Consider the following 24,911-nt stretch of genomic DNA (forward strand, 5'->3'; position numbering starts at 1 on the left):
GAGTATGTGAGGAGAGCTTAGGTAAGGAAAGGAGCAAGTGCCTAGTTCAATCCTGCATGCTGTTTGGATGTGTCTCTTGAAGTGACACTGCTTGTTCCCATAGGATGCCCCAGATAAGTCAGCAGTGCTCTGCTGTCAGTGGCATTTAGAAGCTACACTGCTGCAGCAGGGGCTCTTGCCCTCCCTCACAGATGAGACAGGCAGTGCAAAAGGCTCAATTCACCATTAATGGGTTGCAAACTTTGCCTTCTTTTTTTTGTGTTCTTTTAGAATTTGTAGGGCATTGCTCACATGGATGCTCTCTTCTGCCTTGGGAGTTTCAAACAGCTTTAAGTTCTACTGTAGATAAGTTTTAACTGTGTCCCTTCTGCTCCATCAAAACTCTACTGCCCAACTTTGGCCAGGCTGCTGGTTTTATTTGCTTTTAGCCACATTTGCACAGTTTGTTAATACACTATAAAAAGCCTAAATATCAAATTACACAATATTCACGTTTCACTTATGCACTCTTTAACTTACAAATAATTTGCTCTGCATCTTATAGCCCAAACTACTTTTGTGCGTGGCCTCTGTATTTTCTGTTTATTTAGGAACAAGCTTGGGGAATATCAGACCATTTCAAATGCTGGTTTTGAAATACACTCTTGGTATAATTTTTGGATTATTCCTTTTTATCACATCTTAACTTTGAATATCTGAAATTCTTCTCCTGTGGATAAGGGTAGTTATTGCCAACGTAATTTCAAATGGACTTTAAAAACTCAATCTTTTTAGCTCTTTAGGTTTGATTGTGCATGGTTTGTAGGATTATAGCTTCTTAGTTTTAATGTCTATTTTTGAATTCTGGTTTGGGGTCAATGGTTAGAAACTCTCAGTATCATTTTTAGTTCTGAAATATCCTTTTGATTTACATGTCTGAAGCGACAAAACCTCTTATTGTTATCATTTTTGAAAAATTGCCAAGACACAGCCAAATCTTTCACTGCTTGCTGCACAGAACTGGTTCTTGCCTTCGTGTACTGTAGAATTCATTATTGTAATGCCTTGTTTACTTACATTTCTTTCTGGTGATAATAGGCTTTTCAGCCTTCAGCATTCAAGGCCTTTGTCCGCAGAGGAAAAGAAAAATCATGCAAAACATCAGGCTCTTTCATCAAGCTTTTCAAATCTTATTTCAAAAGTTTGCTGTTAACCATTTCAGCATCACAATAGAGGAACAAAAACCTTCATTATAAAAGGTCGAGAATCAGATATACGTCTGCAGGGAAACAGCTTTTGTTCCTGAAGCTGTTTTGATGCAAAGCGTACATTCCAGGATGCATATTCCCCTTTCAGAAGTAAGGGCTGCCTACCTTCACACACCTTCTGCAGTGTATTGCTTTCGGAAAAGTCAGAAAAATGTAGTAGCATCCTTCCTATTGGCATTCTGTTCATGGTAATAAATCCAGCAAAGTACCAGATTTAACTACTGGTCTGTACTTCCCTAAATGCATGAGTTTTCTTGCTCCTTTAGGAATGGCAGGCAAGGCTAATGGGTTTCAAGGAGCTGTTGAATAATTTTAAACCAATTGTATTTATTTTTAAAGCCAAAATATTATCTAAAGAAAAAAATTACTGACATTATCAATCATGTTTTATGAAAAATGTTTTCTTCCACTCTTTAAAATAGCAAGTGTTCACAAAGTATTTTTTAGTTGTAAATATATTTTGTTTGACTGTTAAAGAAGTAAACTGGGCTTTCCTTACCATCAAACCTGTAAACCTGACAATGTATGTAAGCTGAATAAGTAGGCTTTTGTTTTCCAGGTGATTTTAAAAAGTATTGTTTGATTGTTTGTTTGGTTGGTTGGTTTTCTTAAATACTAACCACTGCTGTTATAGTTCCACAGGCTTTCCTGTTTTAATACCTTCTTCATTATGCCTTTGTGTTACCTTGCTGGTTTGATATCATTGATGGCTGACTCAGAAGAATGTTTTAGAAGCTTCTTTTTCATTTCAGTGAACACAAATAAGTGATTTCAAAGGAGTATGCAAAGGGCAGACTTGTCTTTCTCACACTGGACTCCCATTCTCCAGAAAAGATCTGCTCACTGAACCTTGAGCAACAGAACCTTGCTCATTCTGGGCACTGGACATGGTGGTGGTTCAGTGGGAGGGAACAAGAGAAATGTGTCATCAAGTGTTTGAAGATTACATTGGGCAAATTAAAGTTCATCAGTTTTCTGCTTGGCTTGGCACCCTTCAGGCCTGTCTCCTCCTCCTCAGTGATTTGTTTGGCCACTCCCATCATGAGTTCTTATGATTTTGTCAAGTATAAAGCAGCTGGTCTGAAATGTTCTGTGCTTTATTTCTGTCCAGTGTGATGCTTCTTGGAGATCTTGGGAATCAGTATTCAGGTGACTTTTCCAGAATTAGGACAGATTTCCAGCTTTTCCAGAGGTAGAATTCCCTTTCTAGAGTTGAAACACTACTTTTTAAGAAAGTCTCTAATATGCTCATAATTATTGCTGAGTTTGAAATCTGGCCAAGGGTGTTGGTTTGGTGTTAGTGACTCATTTTTTTCAAGCTTATGAAAATTCATGTGTTTTCTTCTTGCTTTGTTGTGACACATCAGAGTTTTGACCAGTTGTCAGTAGATTTCACCTACGCTGTGCAGACTCCATCTTCTTGAAGTTCTTGTCTGCCAGTTAGACTGCTCTGTGCCTGAGCCACCCCCCAGCCTAACCAAAATATATTGGCTATGGCTGCCCAGACTTCCCAGCAAGGCCGCAGCTCTGTTGAAAGCATTTGCCAAGTGATAATTCTGGCACTGTCCATACCAGCAAGGGGCTGCTTCTCAAAGACTCTTTTCTACAGCAATTGTGCATCTTCCTGTAGATTGATGAGGACTGTCAACTCTGAATCTCTTGAATTTATGGCTAGTTTGAGGCTTGTTTACCTGCTGCTTCAGCTCTGGCTCAACACTTTTAAAATACCCAAGCTCTTCATATTAATACCTACTCTTCCCCATACAACACAGTCCATCTGGAAACATGTCACAGGCCCCATAAACGTAGTGGGAGAGTATTTTTCCTTTCTCCATCACTTACGTAGTATTTAGTGATGTCTAAACGCCATTACTTGAATGTCAATCTTGTAAAAGCAGAAGCATATTTAAATATGGAATTTGAGAATTGTAATAAATTGCACACATCTGAAAATAGGACATGTTCCTATTTTACTGTAAAAAATAAACAAAACTTTGTGAGTGAAGGTAAGAATTCATGAAAACAAACTGTGCTTTGTAAGCATCTTATCAATGAATAATAAACTCTTATTTCCGGGGTCTCGTAATAATATAAAGAGTTAAATCTGTTTGGAAATGTATTCCTTAATGAGTGCATGCTGCAAGCACATCCATCTGTAAAGCTGAACTTTAGCATTCAGGTAATAACTGTGCTGTCAGTTTGGCATCTATCTTCGGTCAGTACCATGGCAGTAAAATAATTAAGAAATATTAAGTGTCTTAAGATCCTCCATTTGAAATAGTACATTAGAAACAGTTTTCCTAAATTTTTTTTCAGTTTTGGCAGATAAGTTTCTTTTCCTGTAAGGCTCCTGGAGCTTGGTAAAGTCCCTAAATTCTGTGCATTCCTGTGGGTTTTGAATTCCATTTAATGGGTGAACATATGAATACGTAAAAATGCTTTACCCCCTGCCATAAATTATTCATACCAATAGGCCACTCCTGCTGCTTCTGCACAGCCTGTGGAAGTTGGACACATGGACAGACAGATATTTCTAAGAGCTTTAGCATTAATCATGTTGGAGAGGTGTTAAGACAGCCAGCAATTCCCCAAAGATGGAGTGTATGTGCTTTCTTCTTGGAGCATGTGCTCATAAGAAACTGTTGACTTATTCCCCAAGTAGAATGCATTAAAAAAAATTCCTTCTGTGTACATTAAGTAAAACACTTCAGCCTTCATTAGCAGGTCTAAAAGACAGCAAGAGCATTAAAGATAATACTCACAAACAAGTTAGATATGATCCTGAGCCTGCAACAAGCAGCTTTCAGAAGGCATTAAAGCAGGGTGGAGACTACAGCCTGTGAAACACCAACCTCGTCTGGCAAAGAGAAAGGGGGAGAGGGTAAATGAAAATATGAAGCAAAGGTAGGAAAGTTCAGGAGGATACTGCATCCCCACAGTGCAGAGCAGCTTAAGCAGGCTGGCTGGGACACTATCCTGGCAAATGCAAGCAGAGGTCTGCATGTACAGCTGGTAGCTTTCTGGTTCTGTATGAAAGCCTTGACTATAGGGCTTCTTCCCCCATTTAATTTTGTGATGTCAGCAGATCCCCATTTAGCAGAGAACCCTCTGTGGGTGGGATTTGTACACATACACAAGTGCTTTGCTGAATTAGGGCCAATGGCACTGATGATATCAGTATGTGAAACCAGAGAGTAGGGGTATAATTGAGTCATGAACCAAAACTCAGAAATCTGGTATTAAAAACTGCAAAATTAGTTAACATTTTGTCTTGGCACCCTCAAGCAGTGGAAGGCAGATGTATGAGATTTTAAGCAAGGACTCTAAAGAGGTTTTAAATTGCTTTATTTTTTTTTTAAATATTTTTTTTTTATGTCCTTGATTCTTTTCTACTCATGTTTTTAAACTAATAATAGTGTTATTTAAAATAATTGTCTCTTTCACCACAAGACATGAAATTCTCTGACATAAAATCAAAATAATTATTTCTCCCATTAGGAATTACTTCTTGATGAAAAAACACAATATGTTAAAAGAAAAGAGTTCTTCAAATCTTCAGTCAGAATCAGAGGAAAAAGCCTCAGAAGTGAATATCCATTGCACAGGCAGATCAAGCTGAAGTATAACTCATTGTACTTATGCAGAATTTAAGGATTACTGTAGGATTCTGGATGTTCCCTTTTCTTAGTTTCATGATTGCTCATCTTAAAATAAAACAGATTATAATTGATTGAATTTCTTTACATTTATGTAATTAATATATCCTCATTAGAAATCACTTAGCTCTGATAATTCCCGTTGGTGCCATGGCTGATAAACTAAATGCCAATCAGTGTAATAAAAACAGTGAAATATAATTTCTTGTTGTTCCAAGTGATGATCAACTAATCAGCAGTAAATTTAATCAGAACACATTAACATCAATCAGTCATATTAGTGCTTGCAAACTGTTATAGCCAGCTATGTCTGACAAGTTATGGAAGTTTTTCTATGAACAATTGTAGCCCATGCGCACATTTAAGTATGTGGGTTTTTATATATATGTGTGTGCAAGCAGTTTAAACATATAAGAATATAAAACTTCCATGAATTAAGTACTTGGCCCTGTAGTAAATGCCTGTTACTTGAACAGCCTACAGTTTTAAAATCTATATTGAGCTTTACTGTTAATGGATCCAAGACACTCCTATAATCAATGCCAGCTTTTCTGCACGTCCTGTAAATGTGTCCCTGCTGCTTGTTCAGACAGAGAAGCTTTAGTCTCTCTCCTCTTGCTGGTGGGCAGTAAGTAGGGAGAAATATGGACTTAACTGATGCATTTCCTTGGATTGCCTTTCCTTAATTAAACAGTAAGGAAGAGATAAAATGTGGATCTCCAGCTTTATAGGACCTGCCTATCAGTGGGGACTCAGGCTACAACTAAAAGGGCTTTTAGGGCATTCCTAAATTTTTATTGGGTTATTTTCATCTCAGCCACCAAAATTCAATACATTTAATGAAGAACTTGATGTCAGGCATAGAGGATATGTGGGAATTTAATAATTTCTATGGTGTAAATACAGACATCACCATTCAGATCCTGACCATCAAGTTGCACATATTTGCAGTGTTTGATTCTGCACCACACATGTTCATGGTAATGACTGAAGATCTGAAGAAGCATTTTGAAGGGTATTTATTTGATATTAAGAGAAGCTTTTTAATTTGTCTTCAAATAGACCACAAGTGTACATCAGAGCAGTGTGCATCTGTTTGGAGTTAGTTTCTATGGTTGAATGAGTATTTTGTAGTAAATAACCTACTTAATTGTTTTAACCTTTCTCTGTTTGCATATGTTCTGAAGATGCTTTATAATTTTCTTGAATTAGTGGAAATTGCTCTTTCAATAGATTCTCTGAATATCACCTGTAGATTGTTTATGTTTGAAAGACTTACTATTAAAAATTAAAAATGCAAGATAATTTTGAACTTCACTTGCTACACATCATTATTTCTATTTGAAAATTAGGAGAGATTTCTGATGAAACTGCTCTGAACTACAAGTTTAAATTCACTTGGTGAATAGTGTCATTATTCTCAAATATTCTTCAACACTCCTGCCAGTGAACTCATCTGCAGGAATAGTCACAGAAAGTAAATGGAAAGAAGACAAACAGCCAAGACACATTCACTGTTTTACTTGAGTGAACATTCTTAGAAAATATTTAGAAATATTGGCTGTGTTATTAGTTATATAAATATTCATACAAATCTGTCTATCAGATTGCCTCCCTGAAATTACTCAGGCCTTTTTAGGAACTTGGAGAGAAAAGTCTCTTAAAAATATATTTCTGCACATTTTCCAGACATATAATGGACTGGATATGGCCTTATAAATTACAGGCTTTCCCATACTCATCCAGTCATGGGGCCAAATCTCAAAGTTAACTTTAATGGGATTTTGGCTTAGCAAGGTTGGAGGAAGGGCAGGAAAATTTAGCCTATGATTTATACTGCTTTCAAAAATTGCTCAGTGAAAAAAAAAAATACAGCAGTGGTACTTAGGCAGTACAGTTGCATGTAATTTATTTTCTACATAACCCACATGAAATTTAATAAGATATAAAAAAGTCACATTTTTGACTAAAGTCTTAAAAATTCCAGCTTCAGTGAAAATAACTGGCTTCTCAAATGAGTTGATCAAGTAAGGCAAAAAGTGAAAAACATCTATTCATTCAAAAGTGTTTTATTTGATTATTTTTGTTAAAAAAAAAAGAAAAAGAGGAACTGCATTTCACAAAATACAGTTACATATGATAGAAATTAGGAAATGTGCTGTAGCTGTATTCTCAGCTCAGGGATGAAAAATGAGAATGCTCTGGCAGTGTAGGGAAATAGGGTTCAAACTTCAGGGCCAGGAGCTATATTAGCCTCTGGGATAAAAAGAGTGATTTTCAATAAAGACAGTGGTACCCACTGCCTTAGAAAATAAAATAATAATTAAAAAAGCTTTTTCTTTGTAGAATATCATCGGTTGGAACAATTGCCATTAAGAAAACTTCAGTGAGCTATCATCTTTTATAACTTTTCCATGGATTTTTATATTCACCTGGGTGTGTCTGATGACCAGATACCAAGATAAGATGGCAGTGATCCTTGATGTAGTCAATTGAAACAGATTTGTCACAAATAAATGTAATTCAGTGAATAATATTATTTATTGACTTCCAGAGGCAGATCTTAAAGCAAAGAAAACCAAAAGCAAAGCAGAGCTGCCTGCAGCCAGTGGGGATTGCACCCAGCCTGCCACCCAAAGAGTTGCTGAGCCACAGAGGCTTTGTTGTGCACCTAAGAAATTAAGCATCCTCTGCAGAAGAATCTTATACAAAATGTGAAATTATTTATATACTTAGGCACAGTATTAATTCCTTTTATGGAACAGATATATTGATTTCAGTCCCAGGGACTATAAAAGAAGCCAAATCACATCAGACACAAAAATGCCCCAAATTTTAATTGCTAGCAGTTCGGTAAACCTTGTGCCCTGTAGTCACAGGGCTAATATATGCCTGTTGTTCTCTACATCTGAGAGACACTGGGCTTACCTTTGGAGCAAGGATGACTCAGATTAGACACTGAAACAGGTTTCTGGGGCACCTTCAGTGCTGGAGATCTCTAAGAACTAATTAGATTAACACTTGTCAGAAAGGCAATAGATATGTCTAATCCTGCCTTGGTGCAGGGGGCTGGCCCCCCATTGGCTTCCCACACTTAGGATTTAAAAATATAAAGCTGCACTTTAGGTCAAAGCTCTATATTCAATAAACAATAATTAGAATATGCTCACTATTATATACTTTTGACACCTCAAATTAGTTTTAAATTTGACCTAAAAATTTATTTCTCTAGAGGTAAATACAAGAATAATCACAGATCCTTTTTTTTTTTTTGGTTGTTGTTGTTGTTGTAACAGGAATGCTTTATGCTCTACACTAAACATTTATAATTCCACTAAGGGCAAAATCTCTCCCTCTCATGCAGTGTTCTCAGAAATGAGGTCAGGCATTTCTCAATCCCTGGCAAGAAAACTTTCTGACTCATTACTCCACCACAATGCATCCATAATTTCCCCTTGGGTCCCAGTGAAATTGTTCAAATGTTTTGGAAAAATTTATCTTTGACATCCCAAGAAAGGGAATATAGAAAAGATGTCCTCCTAGCATGAAAGGATTAGAGTCCTTTAAGATTTGAAGCAGAATTTCTCGCAGTTTCCAAGATATTATTATTTATTAATTCATGCAATGGGCTTCACAAGCACTGAGGTACTTTATAGAATCACAAATTCTGTTGCAAACACACAGATGTGAAAGTCCTGTTGTTACAGACACTGCTGAACCATGACCAGCTTTCTTGCAGGACCCAGATATCATCAGAAATCCCCACTAATTTGACACTGAAATGACTGAGCTTCTCAGTCTATTGCTGAGGACTTCCAAATTCCCCACAGCTTCTTGCCCTGAGTTTAAGACATCAGGTGCTCACTTCAAGCACTTTGAAGGCCTCCTGTATTTCTCTTAATGACTGAGCCTCTGTGCTTATGTCCTGAAACTAATGCAGCTCATCCAAGCCTGCCAAGCAGTACACAGATTTCTGGGAGGTCTGGGATCCGTTTCTGAACCTTGAAGCCTCACATTCCTTCTCTCACGACTGTCCAAGACCTGAACTGAGCACATCCATTGCAAAAACATGTTGATGCATTTCCACGTTTCCACTCCATCCACACCCAGACTCCAGCAGCTTTCAAGGGAGCTCTGAACGTCTTCTGGTCCAGTTCCTGCTCAGAGTAGATCCAGCTGTAACTCCTGTCTTCCGTTTTTCCAGGGAGCCTGCCTTAAATACTAGCTTGGTTCCTTTTGTCTACTTCCATTTTTGTTGCCAATAAATTGTTTATATAAAACTTCTGAAAGAATTCTTGTGGACAGAGATGGGCACTGCTACCCACCTTTGTCTTTGGAGAGCCTACCTACCCTGAGAATGGTTACACAGGAGGTGTCACTGTGAGGGCTCAGGGCTAGGGAGGAGGAAAGACAAAGGACAACACTGAGCTGATGAGGAGTTCATATCTCTACATGTATCCCTTTCAAGGAAAGGGGGAAAAGGAGTAAGCAAGGGCCACTCTCAATGTGTTGGACTGGAGAAAGATTAAAACCTACCTCTCAATAAAATGGCAATACTAAAAAGTTCATAAACATGAAACATTGTAGTTTGTGAGAAAGCAGGTGAGATGTCCTGCCCTGTTGGGGGCTACAAAGCAGCTGTAAGTCAAGTAGCAAGAATCAGCTTTCCTGGGAAGGGAAGCCCTTGTATGTGTTCAGGGCTGACCACCACTTCTCTTCTTCTGTCTCTTCTGAATTGCTCCTATAAACTACAACACTGACTTTGGTGCTGGAAGAACAAGAATAAAATTTTTGTAGGATCCCCAGGTGGTCCCAGACACCACACAAGCCTCTTCAAACATATTTGTACACCTACATGGTGGAGGTTTCTTTTTAAGCTTGAAGTAAGTAAACACATATTAAAAATCAATTAGAATCAGATCAGTTTGTGATCTCAAAAATGCAGAGTTACCCTTTCACAATTAGCTGTTTCTGTGATGAATTTAACAAGGCATAAAGCAGAAGAAAACAGCTTCACTTCTTGCATAGGATTTGGCCTGGAGCTGGAACCCAAGGGCTCAAGGGCTTCAGGGTGCCTTAACAGCATTTCACCTCTGTCCTCACACACTGCAAAGGCCAAGTGTCACACATGTACCCCCAGCTGCCACTTCCAGTAACCACATCATGCAGTCCTGTCTGGAAATTCCTCTCTGACAAAACAATAGCTGTTCCACCCCATTGATTTAATACTGGAAAGCAGTAACAGAAAATCATTCATTTAGCACATGATTTTACATCAAGGGCAAGTGGCAACACGCGCCTTTAGAGAAGGTGAAGTGTCATGCTAACATTTTATATTCTAATAATTTGATTTAATATTTAATATGGCTTTTTGGTGTTTAAATAAGAATTCAGCAAGCTTTCTCAGCCCTCTCCCACACTTCAGTTTCTGGAATACTGTATGTCCTGTCCCTCAAGCACTTATTCACATGTTAGGAAAATATTGCCATGGTGTTGTTATCCTATTTGTGCAAAGGTCTCGCCTGCTGCTGGTACGTTGTTCCTTCAATCAGCCATAAGAGCACCCATGTGTCACACAATCAGTGTCAGACGCTTCCAAGCTCAACCCCAGCTGCTCTTCAGCATGCACAGGTCCCATTGACTGAAGTGGGAGTTTTATGTGTTTAAGGGCAGGAGAATTTGAGCAGCTTCAGCAAATGATCCCTGCCTGCATTCACGAGGACAAAAACGAAAACTCTTGACTTTCAAACAGCATCACTGGTACTCCCTACACCACATTTTTCATCTCCTTTTGCTTTTCATAATTAATGATTATCCTCATTAAGAAGGGCTCAACTTTTTTTCACTCAAGGTGTCACGAAACTTTTTTTTTTCCCTTTAGTCTACTACATAGTGGTTCCTGGGAATTCAGCTCCCCCAAGGTTTCCAGGATCAAGCCCCAGCTGATATCATTTCAGGAACCCTCAAGAGAAGAAAAACTGTCTTTCTGCCAGAAGAATTGTATGCATAGATTTTTTGCTTAGACCAAAAAGATTAGGCCTACTGTCCAGAGCTTCCTGATTAGTGAAAGATGTGCCTCTTCAAAGCACTTTTTATCCCAAAGTAGCATTAATATTTCCCCCCTTTTTTCCTGCTCTGTTTTTGTCATTAAAAAACCTGGCACATATTTGCTTTCTCTTTCTGAAAGAGCTTTTTTCCTTATTTAAAAAGTTTAAAAGTCTGTCCATTATCCCTCAGCCACAGAGAGCTGCAGCCCAGGCAGCCAAGCAGCTGTAATCCAGCCAGCAGCTCCCTGAGCTCTCAGCAGACAGGTCGGACAAAGCTCTCCCTGTGAGCTGCACTGCTGATGGCTCCTGAAGCAAGGTTTGTGGGGGAAACCCACAAAACCAGGAGTATTGAGCTGTTACACATCTCAGCTGCTTCCCTGCTCTTGCAAAAGAGGTTGTTGTTGTACTGGGCACTGCAGAGGACAGTAGTGACACTTTGCTGGGCTCACAGTGTTTTTGTTATGGCTATTGAGGGTTTTCAGAAATTTGTATGAAAATGAATTCTCACCAATTTATTACTATTCTGGTTTTGCTACCTCATGATAAATTCATAAGCCATACCACAAGACAGGCACATTATATGTTGTGTTAAAATGGCAGGGCTATTCCACCACCCTTAGGCAACAAACTCAGGTGTAAAGTTAAAAGCCTCATTTTGCATTTCTTACCTGAGCAATGGATTCAGGTAGATGTCTCTGGGGCACTCCATGGATTTTAGGGTGGACTGAATCAGCTAATAGAAAAATCTCTTTTTCCTAACAAAGATATTATCACCTTCTAACTTATTTTTGATGAAAGACTGAATACTTAAAGCTCTTCCCTCATATCCAGACTGAGTTCAGAAGTTTTGAAAGACTGAAGAAAACTTAGGGAAAAAACAGGGCAGATAACAATGAAGGGGTGGCAAATAACAGCCTTGTGTACACCATTCTGAACAAGGATTTTCTGGAGGCTGTATTTTGTTTCTATGGTGTGTGTGTGTGTGTGTGTAATTTAGACTTAGTTTAGCTTTTAAACTGCCAGTGAAAGAACAAAACAGGGAGCAACTTAAAAGACACATTAACTTGGGCTCATCTTTCCTTCAGCACTCTTTTGGTGCTGTGTTGCCACATTTTAAGAAGAAAAACTACCATAAGGGCATAAAGCTTTGATGTGGAATTGAAATTTCTCAAAGAGTCAGAGTATGTGAGGTTAAAAGTGTTCCTCTGAGCAGGTCAAATGTAGACATCAGTTCTCTTCACATCCTGGCATAGTCAGGGATCTGGGTTTGCATTTAACCCTGTACACATCTCCTCAGCTTCTCTCTTCTCTCCTGGGGATGCAAGGAATGGAAGGGTCGAGGGGAGAGAGGAGCTTATTTCATTAAAAACCAGAGAGATTTTATTGTATCTTTCTGAAGCATCACAAAATTAGAAAATGAATGGAAGGAGCAGCCGCTATGACATCTTGTCATTCCAACTCTGCCGTTTCTCCAGCTCCCACAGGCTGCCCTGAACGTGCTGCTATCTGCAGATCTGTAAGGCATGAATCATCTCACACATCGCCGAGGTGAAACCTGGCAACTGTTTAACAGCACCGCTGCAACACTGTGGAACATTTAAAGACAGGAAATTAAGAATACCTGAGCCAACTAAAACCACAGGGGGAAGTTCAGATGGACAGAATTTAATTACCCATTTTGGAATTTGGCCAGGACACCAAAACTTACACCCCAACCCTCCTGTAAAATGCCATCGGATCTTTAATACTAACAACTGTTCAAAACATCAGCTTTAGATCTGCTCCAAATGAGAGCAGCTCTAGAAGTCGTCCAAGACCTGTTAAGGTATTCATTTACTGCTGACTGACAGGAAGGCTGCAACACTGATTCACACAAACAAGCCAAAGTAAAGCACAGCCAGCAAAACATCTCTCGTACCAGCACTGGAGGCTTAATGTTTTTAAGAGTATTCAGTGTATTTTCAGAAGTGCATCAAGTAAAAAAACCCAAAACCCCCATATTTTGTTATCTCAGCAGTCAAAACATCCTTCAGCCCTCCTTGCGCAAGCCCCAGATGTATATCAGTGCTCAGGCTCTTGTTTGTTGCCATTTGTAGCATGGAAAAGGAAAACACTATAGTGAATAACAACAGTGTGTCGACTTTAAAGGGAAGATTAAAGTCTGAAAGTCCATCCAGTTTCACTTCTCACATTATTTTTTCTAAAGCAAGCTGTACACTATTTAATGTTTATTTGTGGCGAAGATGAGAAATTCTCTCTGTGGCTTATCTTTTCAAGAAGACTGGGATTTCTACAAATCATGGTTCTTGAAATTCCTTAGGCTAAGGAATTATGTCAGCCCTGAAAAGCACGGGTTCATTATTCACATTGTGTTACTCTTTTGACATAATTCCCTAACAGACTGGGACATGAGGTGTCCCATTTTGATACTTCAATCTACAGCCACTGCTTTTGTCTCCTCCAAATAATAAACACTTCTGTCGCTGAGTTCCTGTTTTAAAAAAATCCTTTGAGCAGTATATCTATATAAAAAAGAAAATCTGGGTTAGCTGTGGTCCACCAGCAATTTATCAAGCAGTATTAGTTATGTCTGTGGGATATTTTTCATTATCTGAGGATTATTAATAGAGACACTATATACATAGTGATTATTCCTGGACTAATAATTGAGATAATATCAATATGAAGCCTAGTTTCATTAACACCTTAGTAAAGAGACTATTATGTGAGGTTGGTTTTTTTGTTTTTTGGTTTTTTTGGTTTTTTTTTTTTTATTCCCTCCAATTTGTAATCAAAAGTTATTTAATAGTAGAATCAGTCTTTACTTATAACTGAGGTTGTGGACTTTGGGAGTTGGCAGAGCCAGCTACTGGGCTGCTGGGAGCCAGACTCTTTTTGATCTTCATATTGAATGGTTTCCTTTGATCACCTAGACAATAGATCATAAAAGAACAGAGCTTTTACCCATATCTCCCTAAATTTGCAGGTAAATAATGAGATGGTCTGAACTCAGGCTGGAGTGTAAGATTTTTAACAAACAATTCTCCCCTTTGAAGTAGACTTAACAAAATTAGCATATAAATGAGCAATGCTGCTACATAAGGACATGTGGCTGGAGAAGAGGGATAATTGGGCTGAGGGGGCTAGTTTCTAAATGAGGTCGTTTGCTGAATGACCGGCAGTTAGACTACAGATGTGCTCCTTCTGAGTCGGGATGAGAGCTGAATATGGGGTTTGCTCAAGGTGGGGACCGTGGCTGCTGTGGGAGAGGACTGGAGCTTTGCAGTGGGCTGGGAAGTGCCAGGTTAGGTGGGAGGCAGGGCAGAGACAGAGCTGCCTCTGCAGGAGAGCATTCTGTTCGGTGCTGTGGAGTCAGGCTGTGGTCCATCACACTGACATTTGCCTCTGTCATCTTCAGCTGTGCAGTGCTCTGTGATGTGATCCTCCATAAATCTCCTCAGAGCTCGCTTTGCTGTGCCCATGAAGAAGGACCATTATGCTGAAATAGCTGCACCAGTGGTTGCTGACAAGAGCTGCACGGGCTGAATTCACCAACCTCAAAAAGCCAGAACAAAGATTTAGTGTGGTGGTAGCAGGTTAACATCAGGATTTTGAGCTTCAGAGCTTTTTATTTCACTAAAATCTGTGGAATTACCTCCCCCAGTGGGAAACTGCCACCTTGTTACATGGTACCTTGGACTCCTTCCTCTTTGCGTGAACAAGGCAGCTCCCCTGGGACCAAAACACCCTTGTCCTTCCTTGGCAGGGACACATGGCTGGAGATGTCTCAGTAGCACTGCTTTGTAATGTACTAAATGAAAAAGAAGTCAAATTAAGTACGGATGTTTTGAGTCAGCTTTCAACAAAAATGTCTTGGTGTGCTTGAAAGAATCATGCTCAGTTCACTTGGTCTTTTATGTAATTTAAGAAAACTTAAACTTGAGATTTACAGACGACAGGAAGATCATGATCTCAGTGGCACCTGAATAGCAAACAGGATAGTGTATTCTGTGAGGTACAAAAACCAAGCTCAAATTCCCTGTGACTTGCTTTGGGGATAGATACAGATACAGACTAAGTTTCTGCAGAAAGCATCAGCACGTTCTGGAGGCACTCAGTATCCTTTGGCTCAGATACTACTGAGATCCCCTTTACCTTCTCACAGGAGATGAGACCAGTCCCTCTTCAGTGTAACCCTCACATAACATAGGAGGCTATTCTACATATAAATTGAGTGTTAAGGGCAATATCTTTTAAAGATATAAATGACATTTCAGTCTCTCATGAATGTATCCTGAAAAAAGAGTTTCTGTACATCAGATATCCCCTCATCATAGTACTCCTTTCCTTCCCTTGGAGACCTGCTAGGACAGGACTTTGTACTGCTGGTGAGCACAGCACCCCTCTGGAATCTTTGGCTTGCTGCTGGAGCACTGTCTGAGGCTTTTTCAGGAGGCAGGGTGGGCACAGTGGGCTGCAGCAGCCAGTGGTGCTGGGGAGAGCAAAGTGCCTGCTCTGACACAGATGAGTGAACCAAGAAGGGGCTTTGGGGAGGATTTTTGGAGGTGCTTGAATGGGGGGAACTCTTGGTGGGTTTGGACAAGGGGAATTTTATGCAGAGTTTTGGAAAGATATGGGGATGGCAGGGGCTGGGGGCTCTCCAGCTGGCCCCTGGGCATGCTCATGAAAAGGAGCAAGGGATGGGGAAGGTTGAAATGGTTCAGAAATAGGAGTACTGTCACTGGAGAGGGGGAGAGCTGGGGCAAGGGCTGGGGAGGGAGGGCGATGGGCACCAAAGGAAATGGATTTATTAAACACCTCTGACTTAGATGTTGTGTTTGGGGCAATCTCCTGTCCTGTTTTCCTTCTCCTCCCTCCCTGGTTGTTTTTTGTTTTGTTTGTTGTTGGTTTTCTTTTTGTTTTGTTTTGTTTTGCTTTTGTTTGTTTGTTTTTCTTTTTCCTGCTGGCAACAGGAGTAGCCTAGCCCAACTAAGCAGAGCTGATTGGTTCCAGAAAAAATTGATATGAGCTTTTCCTGCACTTCTGAAATCTTTCTGTCCTCACCTCTTATATTTATTAGCTCAAAGTTATTCACCAAAAGTTGACCTGAATTTTTCAAACAAGTTTTCTTCTGGCAAATAAACTCTTCACTAAAAACATATGTGCCCGTCACTACACTAAATGCAGGCAGTCTATTTACTTGCTGTTTGGCTGATAGCTGGCCGCTTCCCAGCAGCACAGAGGAGATGGAAGGCATTAGGAAAAGCCCTGAATATTGCTGGCTGAATAGTCTGCAAAAAAAGGGATAAGGATGACAGGAATGAAACCCTAGTGCTGTTAAGAGGCACTTGGAAGATTTTGCTACAGTTTCTATTTAAAAAAAAAATTAAAAATTCAATGGAAGTTACACAAATAAAAACCATGCACACAGCACTTTGAAACCACACCAGTGTGACACCATAAATACATGGGAATTAAACAAAAATAATAAAAAAGGACCTTAGTTGCAGGCAATGCACTTTAATGGCTCAGCTCAGTATGGAATAACCTCAAAAATACATTCCAGAACTGATTTCTCCATCACATGGAAGAAAGGGGCAAATGGCACTGCAAATACAGAGGCACAGCATCTGCTACGACTTCACTGCTCTAGGATACTTGCCTTCCCTGCATGAGCATGGTGGGGCAGAATCCAGCCTTGGGCTGATGGGTTGGTCTGGAAGCTGCAGGCAGAAAAGCTGGGAAATTTGAACACCTTTGTGAAAGCAAGGGGGTGGCAGAGAAGCTGGATGTGGAGCTGGTGTTCAGCAACCCTGTTGGTACAAGATGTAGGGGCCCTCAATGATGTTACTGTGTCAGTCAAAATAATTTCAATAGTAAACAAGGGGTGAAGAGACAGAGAGCAACAACAGCCTCCTAAAGGAACTGAGCCATTGTCCTGGTTTTGGCTGGGACAGAGTTAATTTTCTTCATATGGTACAGTGATGTGGTTTGGATTCAGTATGAGAATCATGCTGATAACACACTGAAGTTCTGGCTTTTGCTCAGTGGTGCTTACTCTAAATCAAGGACTTGTCAGTGTCCTGTGCTTTGCCAGTGAGCAGGTGCACAAGAAGCCAGGAGGGAGCATGGCCAGGAGAGCTGACCCAAAGTGACCCAAGGGCTATTCCATTGCACAGGACATGTTGATTCCATAAACTGGGGGGAGGTGGCTGGGAGGCACCAAGTGCTCAGGCATGGACAGGGTATGGGGTCAGCGAGTGGTGAGCAATTGTAATGTGCATCACTTGTTTATCTTGGATTTTATTCCTTCCCTCTCTCATTTTCATTACAATTGTTATCATTGCTACTATTATCATTAGGATTATTATATACTACTTTTAACTATTTAACTTTTCTTATCTCAATCCAGGAGTTTTATATTTCTTTTCCTTGATTCCCCTCCTCATCTCGGAGAGGAAGTGTGTGTGGATGGGTAGGTGGGGTGTGAGCAAGGAGATTTGTTGAACTGAGTTTCCAGCTGGGGTTAAACCAAACAGCTGTGCTGTGCCTGTGCCACTAGCTTGATTTGAAGACAACAGCAAGAATTGTGTAAAGGTCTCCTTGTCTTTAGGGTAATGGAGTAGCATTTAAAAAAGGTATATATCCTCTAAATACATTTCCCAGGAGAGAGACCACACTCAGGCAGGTGACACAGAAGAGGGAGTTTCCATTCAGGGGGAGATGAAGCAGGTGACACCTGCTCTTGAGGGCTCCACAGAACTGAAAACATACCTTGAGTGTTGATGAAGCATGCAACAGAAAAAGAAGGTTTTGTTTTCCATACAAGGAGATCCATTTGGTGGCATTGGGAGGGAAATATTTCACTAGGAAATAGGAATAGTCATCAAGGAAACATATAGGAAACAGAAAAATCACAGGATGAAATAGGCTCAGTAACAAAACAACTGGGGGGTTGACAAATTACCAGAAAAGTGATATTCTCAAAAGTACAAGCAATAGCACAGTCTACACTGAAAATGAGGTTAGTTTTGGAAATTAACATCACATCTTTCTAGTTCCTGTAATCCTTGTCCATTTTAAAATAGAGCTCATGACACAAGATATCTGCTATAAATAATCAAATCCATTATAACCTGGACATATCCTCTACATCAAATAATCCTGCTATAAAAACTGGGAATAAAGGAATTTGCTGGATGACTAGCACTCAAAAAATTGTTCCCTGGTGGGTTATTTTCAGCCTTTTCTCTACTTCAGTAGTTTATGTTGAATAACTCACAGCTGTGGAAATACCTGCACAATGGAATTTAATACTGCTAATAAAGAGATCCAGATTGGCCCAGCTCCACTCAAGACTCACAAATGTTAAGACATACAAATATCTTGGGTTGTGTAAGAGGCTGAGTGGCCTCAGTGCAGGACTGTGGATGCTCAGGCAGAGGGACTGTCCCGCTGCCAGAGGGTGGGATGGGTCGGGAGTGAGCCGGGCAGCAGAGCGCACTGTGCTCCTCTTCAGGGCACTGCTGGCCTCCCATCAGGGACCAAGGATGTGCCACCAGGCCAGGTAAGCTCTGAAGCCTTTTGTTTTTGTACAGAAAGTGAGTTCTTTTGTGGGAATTATAGGAAACTGTGCTTTTTAGGAGCTTCTTGCTGCTCTGTATGCACAGAAAGTGCCGTAAAGCCACACGTGTACACAGTGACCACAGTCCAGTCAGGACTGTCCAGTTCTGGTCTCTTGTAAAGCACCAGGTGACATAACAGCATCCTGAGACCAGCCCTTGTAACTGGAAAGCCAGAGATGACAAGTCTTTACCACCTTTTCTTTTTTTCTTAATTGCAAGTCTCCTGGATTAGTCTATTTTCAAATATTGAAGGGCATTGAGGAAGGAAGGAGAGGAGAAAGATGGAATAACTGATACTTTGGGTGATCTATATCATTCTATATCATTCATATGTCCTTCAAACTATCTCTCTGCAACGTTTATGAGCATATTTCTGCAGAGAGCTGGGCAGGACACAATCTGTCACTTAACATTGTTAAGTGTTGTGGCTTAGGCAGGAACCTTGAGACGGGAACCTCATCAGCCCACCCCTGGCTAGTTCAGAGGTGCTTGTATTTGATATTTTACTTCCAGCTCCAGAAAATTTTAACCATTTGTTTTAAACTGAAAACAAATTTTGGTGCTTGTAATTTCATGACAATCACATCTGGAAATAAATATATCAAAGTACAACTTAAAATTCCAATATCCAGAAGGAACCAAAAGGAAAAATGCATTCCAAACAAATGAAAAAGTTTTTGTTGAACAAAAAACCAGCCAAACAACCAACCAAAAAACAAAACCAACAAAACAAAATATTAAAGAACTATTATTCTGAGAAATCATTATTTCTGTACGTCTACTCTGAAAATTTCACAACAACCTGCAGTCATTTAGGCAGACATTTTCAAGTGACAGTCAAATCACCACAAACCTTCTCCTAAATAAGGCACTGGTCTGGAGGAGATTGTAGGGTACTTGGATGGAGGGTGAGGTGTAGGTAGATGAGTATGACAGTCCCAGAAAAGCTGTGGCTGCAGCCAGGCTTTTAGTGTGACAAAATGATTCTACTGGTTTTAAGGTAGTGCTGTCCCTGTGTTTTCTTTCTTCTACCCCAAAGGATAGCTCAAATTAATCTGCCCATTAATCAGCCAAAGGAGGTTGTTGCAGTTAAGAAATCAGAAGTTTTTGCCACTGAACAGCATGGTCACAGGTGATTAAAAAATAAAACAAATGAATAAAATGAAAAACATATTAAATAAGATCAATTTCCCATTTTCCCTTCGAGTCTTGACCTTGCAGCTCTGTGCCCATCCTGGTACGTGGAAGTGCCTGCATGAGGCCCATTGCGAGAAGGTTTCCTTCATTACTGATTGCAGTTTTCTCCCCTCGTATATGGCTTTTTCTTGGAAACTGCTGTCTTGTAGATTGCCACTTTCAGAAGCCTCAGGCTGTTTGAAGGCAATTATTATACAGACCACTCCTTCCTTCCCCAGCAGTTCCCTTCCCTACTTGAGAACTGGCCATGCTGTGGGTCTCACAGAAAAATCATAGGACTCGACAACTCTCTTTCCATTTTAAAAGCCCATATCCTACTATTACATGGTCTTGAGCTCAAAAATGTTGCCTCCCTGTGGAGTGCCACTGTTCAGCCCCTCATTATAACCTGGCCATTAGTATTTTTTCCTCCCTCTCAGGAATGCAACCGGCATCTACAGCACAGCCAAATCCTGCTGCGTGAAATTTGAGTTAGGCCCTTCACAAGGAAGTCCCGACTTCTTTGAAAAAGGGGTTATACTTAAAAATAATACATTTTCTGGAAGAAAGAAGGCTGATAGAGGTTATAATTTTTTTAGCTTTTAGGCTGAAATAGCAGCAAAACAAACAAAGCCAACTTGAAGCTCCCCATCCCTGTTGACACAAAGAGCAGCAGAGGAGATAGCTGCGATATGCAAAAATGAAATTGCATTACTGCTGCAGAGCTCAGGAACCACAATAAAGGTTCCTGATTGCTGCCCAGGGACACCTTAGCAATAAGGCCAGCTCCTGCAGCACTTCCCACCTGATTCACATTGGAGGAGCTGGTGGTCTAAGCACAGACACAGAGCTGCTGACAAACTCAAATGAAAAGAAAGCTGTCTCAGTAGTTCACCCTTTGTTATCACCCTTTGGAACATGAGTTTAACCTGGAGGGGAAATTTCAAAGAAAACAGCTGAAAATTCCCTTTCAGAATGGAGTTTGCAGTCAAAGACAGACACAAGCCCCAGTATCGATCACAGTTCCTAAATTTCACACCTTCTGTCTGCTGAATTTGATCTCTCTTGGCAAGCCAGGAGCAACCCACCTTGGTTTTGATGGGTTTGTCTGTGTGTGGAGCACATGCGAGTCCTGTGTTCTGTTTTGCACATGGCCAGAAGAAGATGGAAAGTTAAAAACTTTGTGCAAAATGACAAACAAATTTTCATAAGCTATCAAAGAGAGATGGAAAAAATAGAATGGAAAAAAAAATGCCTAGCATCTGAAAGCACCAAACACCAGCTCTTAAAAGCTTTTTCAGTACTTAGACCCCCCAAGAGATTACTCAGGGAGGATGAAACTTCATGTGATGAAATGAAAGTCGCAGCTGAATGTGATAAGGAAGTGTTAAATGCCTGCTTTATATCAAGCATTTGCTAAAATGTCTTACAAAGGAGATGCTAACCTTATACATTACAGCTCTTCAATACAAAATTATACATAGCAACTTAGATGAATTCAGAGTTGTTGAGACAGAGCTCTTAATTAAACTGGGGTGATACACAGCTTGAGGATCTCCAGAGATCATGCAGAGTTTCTTTTAACATAAAGTACTGCTACACACACACCTCTAACCTGTGCTCTGCATGTCACCTTCCAACTGATATGGTCCTGGACATCTGAGAAGTACTTACAGGGCACTGTACAGATTGAAGAAGAAAAAAAAAAAAGGCCCCAAATATTCCCAAATTAAAAATCCCCACCCTCATAAAATTCCCACAACCACACACACACACACACAAAAAAAAAAAAAAAAAAAAAAAAAAAAAAAAAAAAAAAAAAAAAAAAAAAAAATTTAAAACACAGGCCCCAAATATTCCCAAATTAAAAATCCCCACCCTCATAAAATTCCCACAACCACACACACACACACACAAAAAAAAAAAAAAAAAAAAAAAAAAAAAGAACCTGAAGAAATTTGGACTCCAGCCATGGGCACTGATCTAAAGGATCCTGAATTTGGTTGTCCAACCAAACTGGACATTGCATAGAGGCACACTGGGCATTTATCTGATTCAGCTGAATCACATTCCCTTGCTAATGTGCAGTAACCTGTAACATGAATTATCAGGAATGGATTCAGTATCCAAACTAAAGCTGATTAATCTCATCGTGGTCTTTGTAAAACTGATGGAAACAGAATTGGGAATTTCTTGGACAGCTGGAGTGTTTGTGCTCTGTTGTAGATGGATGCTTTTTATAAAGTTTTTGATTCTGTACGCATAAGTGAATTATTTCCTGATGTCATCTTTAGTGCATAATGGTGTTTTAAAATGTGCTTATGAATTAAGACTGCCCATAGACCCATTAAAATTATTTCTTGATGTGAGGGATAAAGTTCTTTTATTTCAGAAGTGATTCACAGGGTCATGGAAGAAATGCTTTTACAGTTAGATTGCTCCATCACTGTTCCTAATAAAACCTCTCCCCTTTAAAGAATTGATACTAGTTGCTGTCAAAATAACATGGTAAATTAGAACATATTTTAATACAGTGAGCATTCAGTGGAAATTCATCATTTCTCAAGAAATGTATGAGTATGGTCCATAAATTTAGAGACTTGCATAAGTGAGTCTCTATCTAAAGGTACCATCTGCCATTCTGCAATGCTGGGGTACCACCAGGCTTCCTAATAGAGCATAATGACATGCTGGAGTAACATCAGTTCTATGGGATGTTAAATATTCAGTAGCTCCTCTTACATAGTAGAAGATTCAGGCCTTAGCCTTGTATAAAAATATGCTGTCAAAAAGCTAGAAAAAACATACAAATCATCCAGTCCTGCACAGTAAAACCAGCTGCTGGGGTTACGTGTGCCCCAGGGCAGCTTTAATTTGGACATGCAATATATCACCACAGGGCTACTTGATCAGAGTTGCAGTCTCAGGAAATATTTTCAGGACTATTCAATTTCCATTAGCAGTTTCTCCAGGATCTATTAGACACAAACTGGGTTTCCTTCAATATCAATCATTCATGTTTTCTCTTTCATCCTGTCTTTGCTAAAATGGGATTTTCATGGAGGCTGTGAAATTGCAAAATTTAGTCTGTTCTATCATTTAGACTCCTTTAAGGGGGTTTTGCAGCCACGGCTTGGTAAGGAGCCTCTCTCCACCCTGGTGTTAGAGAACACCCGGTGGTGTTCAGCATTTTGCCTTTCCCTTTGGAAGTTTCCTCCTCCTCTAACCCCTCTGTCCTCCTGCACACTTTGACTGACCATCCTTGGCAGCCTCCACCCTCTGGTATAGGGTGCTATTGCTCTGTTCCCCAAGGAGGCAAATTGGTTACTTCCCAATTCTTTGAGAGCAGTAACTTTTCCGAGACCAAGGCTAAAAATTCATGTTTTTTACAGTCATGGTTTTTACAGAGGCATGTGATGCTGAAAGAATGCAAATACTAGTTATACCCTATAACAAATTATACCCTATATACAAGGTCCCTTCCAAATTTAATTGTCCTCCCACATTATTAGACATGTTCAATATCAATGCAAAGAGATGAAACCTGAGATAACCTGCTTTCTGAAGAGATTGCAAATTTGTAAATTCTGCTTATATTTGCTTGTTGTGGAAAGAGAGAAAGAAGGAGCTTTAGGAACTGAAATGTTCTCACAAGGGGCAGCTAGTGAGACCAGCTGGTGATTCACAGGAATTGAACATTCTCTAAAAAATGGACTTTGCCCAACAAAGACCCCCCCCAAAAAAAAAATAAAACAATCCCCAAACAAAGCAATTCAAAGAAAAATCAAAACCCACCAGTGCTTATGGCTCTTCTGTGGTTTAAGTTCTTTGTAGCAGCAACCAGCTTTGTTATTAGTGCTTGTATTTGGTCACTTTACTAATTATGTGATTCAGCTTTTCCAAGTAAACTCCTGGAATTTCCTCCCTCTGATTTGTGCGGGCACTTCTCAGGGCCAGCATTTCCCTCCATTTAGCTAAAACAAACAAGAGCTTTCTTTTTGAAAGTATTTCAACAACATGAGATAAGTTTCCTTCCTCCTTTTAATAGCTTCAGGGCTCCCCGGGGGGAAGTGCCAAAAACATTATTTCCTTCCAAATTCTAAGAGAGATACAATGTACTGGTAGGTGGTGAGATTAGATTACAGCAAAATTAACTATTGGTTTCCAGTTTTCGTTCTTCAGGCTGCAACCTCAGCTCTTATAAGCCTGTTGCTTCAACTCACCTGTGGTGTTTATTCACCTTTCCCACTGCTCTGTCCCAGGCACTCATGGGGCATATGGAAGCTGCAGTGACATTTAATGACAACGAACAACCAAAAGACATAAAATCCATTTGTTCACCTGATCACTGTTCTGTAATCCTCCACCTGTGGGGAGCATTCCTGAGGATGGGGCATAAGCTCTTAGGATCAGAAATGGGATCACAGGCTCTGTCCTGAGTCTACCATGTCATTCCAAGCATGAAATGAAAAGCCCATGCAGCAGCCCAGGCACAGGGGTGAAGGACGTAGCAGTGAGGAGTCTGCATGTCCAGCTGCTGTCCATCTCAACCCCTTCCTCAAGCTGGCCTGTTTTGGACATTTCTTTTATGAATAACAAGTGAATAAATAAAATCAGCTAGCTGTATCTGTTGTTCACCCTAACCACAATAGGGTGAATTGATAGCTTTAGACGAGGGTTTTGAGGAGATGTGGAGAAAGTGTCCTTGGAGATTAATTCAAGGACAGCACTCTAAGGAGTCTGTTGCCCATTTTTCAAGCGTTCCTGTGTTTATTTACTGAAACAACAGGAGTAATATGACATCATAAATCTCTTAAAAATTGAAATACTAGTGCCAGTCTTGAAAGATTAATAATAAGGAATGCCTTTTAGAGTGTGCTCATGGAGATGTAATATGAATGATTAGTGTTCTTGAACATTAGAATTACAGTGTATAATTGTAATGTTAGAGTGGTTATATAGAAGCCAGAGATCCCCTAACGGAATACATTGTGAATTTAATTATTTACATGGAGAAATCAGGGCTGATGTAGTCACTGAATGATAAAACTACAGTTTCCTACAATCCAAGTGTTATGAAGGAGCAGCATGGCTATCCATGTTTGTTATTTAGCTAGTTTTAAATTCTATAGTTGATAACCTTTGTGCTCTAGAGCTTGA

General features: G+C 39.9%; 1 long non-coding RNA gene across 1 annotated transcript; it reads right to left on the reverse strand.

Annotated features, from left to right (window-relative positions):
* Positions 1 to 11,992: 11,992 nt before the first annotated feature.
* On the reverse strand, positions 11,993 to 23,579 carry LOC121364446. The gene is made up of 3 exons (XR_005956867.1): positions 23,547 to 23,579; positions 14,606 to 14,761; positions 11,993 to 14,506 (listed from the first exon to the last, which is right to left on the reverse strand). It is a non-coding gene; the product is annotated as an uncharacterized LOC121364446 (long non-coding RNA).
* Positions 23,580 to 24,911: the final 1,332 nt, after the last annotated feature.

Source organism: Pyrgilauda ruficollis, unplaced genomic scaffold (assembly GCF_017590135.1).
Source record: "Pyrgilauda ruficollis isolate IOZ18807 unplaced genomic scaffold, ASM1759013v1 scaffold1, whole genome shotgun sequence".
NCBI lineage: Eukaryota > Metazoa > Chordata > Aves > Passeriformes > Passeridae > Pyrgilauda > Pyrgilauda ruficollis.